We start from the raw sequence: 6,829 nt of genomic DNA, 5'->3' as shown, positions 1-6,829 counted from the left end.
CTCTGAACCCTACAGCGTGCCCAAACAGCAGTTTACTTCCACATATATGGCATCGCCATACCCGGGAGAACCGTTTTAAAGATTTTTGGGGTGTGTGTCTCCAGTGGCACAAGCTGGGCACAACATATTTGCCACTGAAATAGCATATCTAGGGAAAAATTGAAATTTTTACTTTGCACCATCCGCAGCGCAATCATTTATGGAAAAGACATATGGGGTGAAGATGCTCACTACACCTCTTAATAAATGCCTTGAGGGGTGTAGTTTCCAAAATTGGGTAATTTCTCAGGGGTTTCTTTTATTATTTCACATCAGAGCTCTGCAATTCTGAATCAATACTTTGTAAATCGCCAAATTAGGCCTCAATTTTACATGGTACTCTTTCACTCCTGAGCCCTGTCAAATGTCCAGGCAAAAGATTAGGGCCACATGTAGGGTAATTCTAAAACCGGGAACCACAGCATAATAATTAGAGAGCTGTCTTGTTATGGTGGCACAAGCTGGGCACCACATATTGGCATATCTATGGGAAAAAAATCCCATTTTCACTCTGCAACAACGAGTGCACACTAATTTTTGCAAAACACCTGCAGGGTTAACATGCTCACTACACCTCTAGGTGAATATCTTGAGGGTTGTCATTTCCAAAATGGGGTCACTTCTGGGGGGATTCCACTGCTTTCTTCCCACAGGGGCTTTGCAAATGCGACATAGCGCCCAGAAACCAATCCAGTAAAATCTGCACCCCAAAAGCCAAATGGCGCTCCTTTAATTCTGAGCCCTAGTGTGTGCCCAAACAGCAGTTTATTAGCACATATGGGGTATTGCCATACCCGGGAGAAATTGCTTTACAAATTTTGCGGTGCTTTTTTTCCTTTAGTCCTTGTGGAAATTAAAAATAATTCGCTAAACCTACATTTTCTTTGAAAAAACTTTTTAATTTTTACGGCCTAATTCCAATAATTTCTGTAAAAAACCTGTGCAGTCAAAATGCTCACTATACCACTAAATAATATCCTCATTGCTTGTAGTTTCCAAAATGGGGTCACTTGTGGGGGGTTTCCACTGTTTTGTCCCCTCAGGGGCTTTGCAAATCAACATGGCCTCCACAAACCATTCCTGCTAAATTTGAGCACCAAAAGCAAAATGGAGCTCTTTCCCTTCTAAGCCCTGCCGTGTGTCCAAACAGCAATTTATGACCACATATGGGATATTGTTTTACTCTGGAGAAGTTGCTTTACAAATTTTGTGCTGCTTTTTTTCTTTTAGTCTTTGTGGAAATAAAAAAAAATTGGCTAAACCTACATTTTCTTTGAAAAAATGTAGGTTTTAATTTTTACGGCCTACTTCCAATAATTTCTGCAATGAACATGCGGGGTCAAAATCTTCACTATACCCCAAGATAATTTCCTTGAGGAGTGTATTTTCCCAAATGGGGTCACTTTTGGAGGATTGCCACTGTTTTGGCACCGCAAGAGCCCTTCAAACCTGACATGGTGTCTAAAGTATATTATAATAAAAAGGAGGCCCCAAAATCCTCTAGGTGCTCCTTTGTTTCTGAGTCCAGTGCTTCAGTCTATTACCACACTAGGGCCATATGTGGGATATTTCCTAAATCTGCAGAACCTGGAAAATAAATATTGAGTTGTGTTTCTCTGGTAAAACCTTCTGTGTTACAACAAAAATGGATTAAAAATTAATTTCTACAAAAAGAAATGACATTTTTATATTTCACCTCTACTTTGCTTTAATTCCTGTGAAACATCTAAAGGGTTAAGAAACTTTCTAAATGCTGTTTTGAATACTTTGAGGGGTGAATTTTTTTTAAATGGGGTGACTTATTGGGGGTTTCTCATGTCAGATTGGAAAAATTAGGCTCTGTCAGGAAGGTCAAAAGTGGCCAAAGAGGGTAGGGGTTAAGCACATACCTTATTTAGTGCAGCGTTTCTCACTTTTGCAGTTCTTTTAGTCATAACCCATAAGGACCTGATCCTCACTTTTAAAAGAGCAATGTTCTGAGTCTTTTGGTTTAGTGTAAATAATAAGGATTTTTTTTCCGCTTGAATTTAGAGCACTGTACAAATGTAGACTTGCCGATCTGAAAATGACTGATCTGTACTTTTTTAAGAATGTTCCGAGCTAAAATAGATCTCTGCAAATTAACAAGTACGACTGCGTAATTTGCTGTGTGCCAGCTGTTTGACCGAGATACAATGTGGACTAAATAATACCAGTCAGACATTTTTATCTGCAGCTTAAAATGTTACAAATAATTATACGACCACACTGTGAAAATCTAATTATCTCCAAGCATTTGTTCTGGGGGCAGGGAAATGTAAGAAATGCCAGAATACATCTATGTAAAATTATATTAGGAGGTCAGGGGTAGGACTGACTCCAAACTGACAGCTGAATTATTGCTATATTCTGTACTACTATTCAAGTACAGGTAAAAGAACTTCTACAGTTGCAAGAAAAAGTAAGTGAACCCTTTGGAATTACCTGGATTTCTGCATTGATAATTACTAATAAAAGGTGGTCTGATTGTTCTCTAAGTCACAATTATAGACAACGACAATGTAACTAAACTAATAACACCAACAGTTGTACTTTTCATGTCTGATATTTATCATATTGAGTAAACATCCACAGTGCAGGGAGAAAAAGTAAGTGAACCCTAAAATGTGGATCCCCCTCTAGCACCAATCACCTCCGTCAAATATATACTGTAGCTGAAAATAAATTTTGCACAATGTTGAGTAGGAATTTTGGACCAATCCTCCCTGCAAGTGTGTTTCAGTTCATCAATTTTCTGATATGTCTTGCCTGAACAGCCCTTTCATGTCATGCCACAGCATCTCGATAGGTTTAAAGGAACAGTGTCACCCAAATTTTTTTTTTAATATCAGTTTTATGTTAGGGTTTTATTAAAAACGTTTATATTTATTTGTGTGTTTGTGTGTTACTTTTTTCTATTTTTACACTTTTTCTTCCCTATGGGGGCTGCCATTTTTTTTCCATTTCTGTATGTGTCAATTAACGACACATACAGACATGGAATACGGCAGCTCTAGTCCCATAGGGACTGCGAACGCGGCCCGTTCCATCCACTATGGTGTACGCCGTGTGTGTGGGAACGGCGCATGCGCCGCTCCCACACAGTCCAATTTGAAATGCGCGCCGTCCGGCGCCATTTTCCTGTGGACCGGAAGTCGTGGCCGGACAGTAAGATGACTACTTCCGGTCGCGGCTTCCGGACTTGTGCAGATGGAGCAGCGGCAGCAGACGGACCGGACGGACCGGAGGGAGCGGCGGCGACTGGAGCAGGTAAGCGATTTCTATGTATGTTCGTGTTTCAGTGTGTGTTTACTAGTGTATGTAAACCTTCTACACTGTGTGTTAGCTCAAAAAATGGCGACACACAGTGTAGGAGGTTAGACCGTTCAAACCCCTCGTTTCTCCCGGCACTAGCAAGGATAAAGGAGGGGGGGATTCTGAGAGCTCACTAGAGCGAGGGATTTTTTTCCCAATTTTGCAGCATAAAGCAATGTGGTTGCTTTACCACATGCAAAATCTAGTGACCAGTGCTGGGAAATATTATAAATTGAATCCAATTTATAATATTTCCTGACTCGTGAAAAAAATAACAAAAATTAGAACAATGTTTAATCACCTACACACTAATTGTTTAACTAAAAAAAAAAAAACATGTTTTGCTGGCAACACATTCCCTTTAACCCCTTAGTGTCTAAGCCTGTTTTGGCCTTCAGGACCAGCCCCATTTTTGCAAATCTGACATGTGTCACTTTATGTGGTAATAACTCCAGAATGCTTTTACCTATCCAAGCGATTCTGGGATTGTTTTCTCGTGACATGTTGTACTTTATGATACTGAAAAAATTTTGTCATTAAATTCTATATTTATTTGTAAGAAACGCCAAAATTTAGAGAAAATTAGCAAAAATTAGCATTTTTCTAAATTTTAATGTATTTACTTGTAAAACAGATAGTAATACCACACAAAATACATACTAGTTTATATTTCCCATAGGTCTACTTTATGTTTGCATCGTTTTTTGAACATTCTTTTATTTTTCTAGGACGTTACAACGCTTAGAACTTTAGCAGCAATTTCTCATATTTTCAAGAAAATTTCAAAAGGCTATTTTTTCAGGGACCAGTTCAGTTCTGAAATGGCTTTGAGGGCCTTATATATTAGAAAGTCACCATAAATCACCCCATTTTGAAAACTGCACCCATCAAAGTATTCAAAACAGCATTCACAAAGTATTTTAGCCCTTTAGGCGTTTCACAGGAATTAAAGCAAAGTAGAGGTGAAATTTACAAATTTCATTTTTTTTCTTCAAAAATTCATTTGTAATAAATTTTTTCTGTACCACAGAAGGTTTTACCCAAGAAATGCAACTCAATATTTATTGCCCAGATTCTGCAGTTTTTAGAAATACCCCACATGTGGCCCTAGCGCGGTCATGGACTGAAACACAGGCCTCAGAAGCAAAGGAGCACCTAGTGGATTTTGGGCCTCTATTTTATTAGAATATATTTTAGGTACCATGTCAGGTGTGAGGAGGCCTTGTGCTGCCAAAACAGTGGAAACACCCCAAAAGTGACCCCATTTTGGAAACTATACCCCTCAAGGAATTTATCTATGGGTATAGTTAGCATTTTGAACCCACAGTTTTTTTGCTAAATTTGTTTGAATTAGTATGTGAAGATGAAAATCTCCTTTTTTTCTGAAAAAAGGTAGCCATTTTTAATTTTTACAAGGAATAAAGGAGAAAAAGCGCCCCAACATTTGTAAAACAATTTCTCCTGATTACGTAAATACCCCATATGTGGTAATAAACTACTGTTTGGACCCACACCGGGGCTTAGAAGGGAAGGAGCGCTATTTGGCTTTTGGAGCTCAAATTTTGCTGGAATGTTTTTGGGTGTCATGTCGAATTTGCAAAGCCCCTGAGAGACAGAAACAGTGGAAGCCCCCCAAAAGTAACCCCATTTGGGAAACTACACCACTTAAGGAATCTATCTAGGGGTATAGTGAGCATTTAGGCCCCACACGTCTTTTGCAGAATTTATTAGAATTAGGCCGTGAAAATTAATATCAACATTATTTCCACTAAAATGTTGAATTTTTTCAATTTCACAAAGGATAAACGAGAAAATGCACCCCAACGTTTGTAAAGCAATTTCTCCCGAGTACGGCAATACCCCACATGTGGTCATAAATGTTTTTTCATTAGAAAGTAATTAACCCTTTACGAACTGATTCATGTTTTGCTTTTTCGTTTTTCCTCCCCGCTTTCCAAGAGCCACTACTTTTTTATTTTTCTGTCAATAGAGCGGTGTGGGGGCTTATTTTTTGCGGGACGAGCTGTCGTTTTTATTGGTACCATTTTTTGGTACGATGCCATATCGGTGGACATAAACGGCTGTTTGGGCACGCTGTAGGGCTCAGAAGGGAGGGACGCCATTTGGCTTTTGGAGCGCATATTTTGCTTGGTAGTAGCTCTGGCGTTTTGCTGGTATTTCAGTTTATAATGTTGGGGCACATGTAGGCTGGGCAGAGTACATCAGGGGCATAATAAGAGGGTATAATAATGGGGTAAATAAATAATAATCCACAGATATGTGGCCGGTGTCGCACTGATAAATGGTGCCCGATCTTATCCACTTTTGGAACGCTCTGCACATTTTGCATCGCCATAATCTGGGAGCCGGAACTTTTTTTATTTTTTCACCACCGGAGCCGTGTGAGGGCTTATTTGTTGCAGGACAATCTGTATTTTTCATTGGTACCATTTTGGGGTACATGCGATTTTGTTGATCACTTTTTATTCAATTTTTCGGCAAGCCAGGTGACCAAAAACCATCAATTCTGACAATGATTTTTATTTATTTTTGACGGTGTTTACCCTGGGCTATAAATGACTATTATACTTTATTCTGCGGGTCGGTACGATTACGGCGATACCATATGTATATACGTTTTTTTATGTTTTGCAGCGTTTGAGCAATAAAATAACTTATTTAGAAAATAATGTGTGTCACCATATTCTGAGAGCCATAACTTTTTTATTTTTCAGTCAAAAAAGCTGTGTAAGGGCTTGTTTTTTGCGGGATGGGTTGTAGTTTGTATCAGTACTATTTTGGCGTACATGCGACTTTTTGATCACTTTTTATTACATATTTTGTGAGGGGTGGTGACCAAAAAATAGTGATTCTGGCATTGTTTTTCGTTTATTTTTTTTGCGGCGTTCACTGTGCGGGAAAAATAATATTATAGTTTTATAGTTGGGGTCGTTACGAACGCGGTGATACCAAATATGTGTACTTTTTTTTACGTGTTCATTTTTTTTCCTATAATGAAAGACTTATTATAGGAAAAAAAGCAGTTCTTGTTTATGTCACTTATAACTTTTATTTTTACACTTTTTTTAAAACATTTTTATTCTTTTTTTTACTTTTTTCACTTGTCCCACTAGGGGACACTTAGACTTGCAGCTCTGATCGCTGCTGGAATACATTACACTACACACGTAGTGTAATGCATTTCAACTGTCATTGTGACGAGACAGTCACACTGACAGGAAGCCTACGACGACCACCCTCGGGGTGGTCCTCATAGGCTTCTGTACATGGCAACCCGGAAGCCATTGTCTGGCGTCCGGTTGCCATGGGTACCATCGCCAGCCCCCGTGATTTCACATGGGGGCTGCCGATCGGCGCTAAAGACCTTAATTGTGGCGTTCAAAATCGAGCGCCGCAATTAAGGGGTTAACTGCCGATATCAGCGGCGACAGGCCGC

The sequence above is a fragment of the Rhinoderma darwinii genome, chromosome 2, assembly GCF_050947455.1.
Source record: "Rhinoderma darwinii isolate aRhiDar2 chromosome 2, aRhiDar2.hap1, whole genome shotgun sequence".
NCBI lineage: Eukaryota > Metazoa > Chordata > Amphibia > Anura > Rhinodermatidae > Rhinoderma > Rhinoderma darwinii.
The sequence above is the reverse complement of the archived record's forward strand: the minus strand, read 5'-3'. Positions refer to the sequence as shown.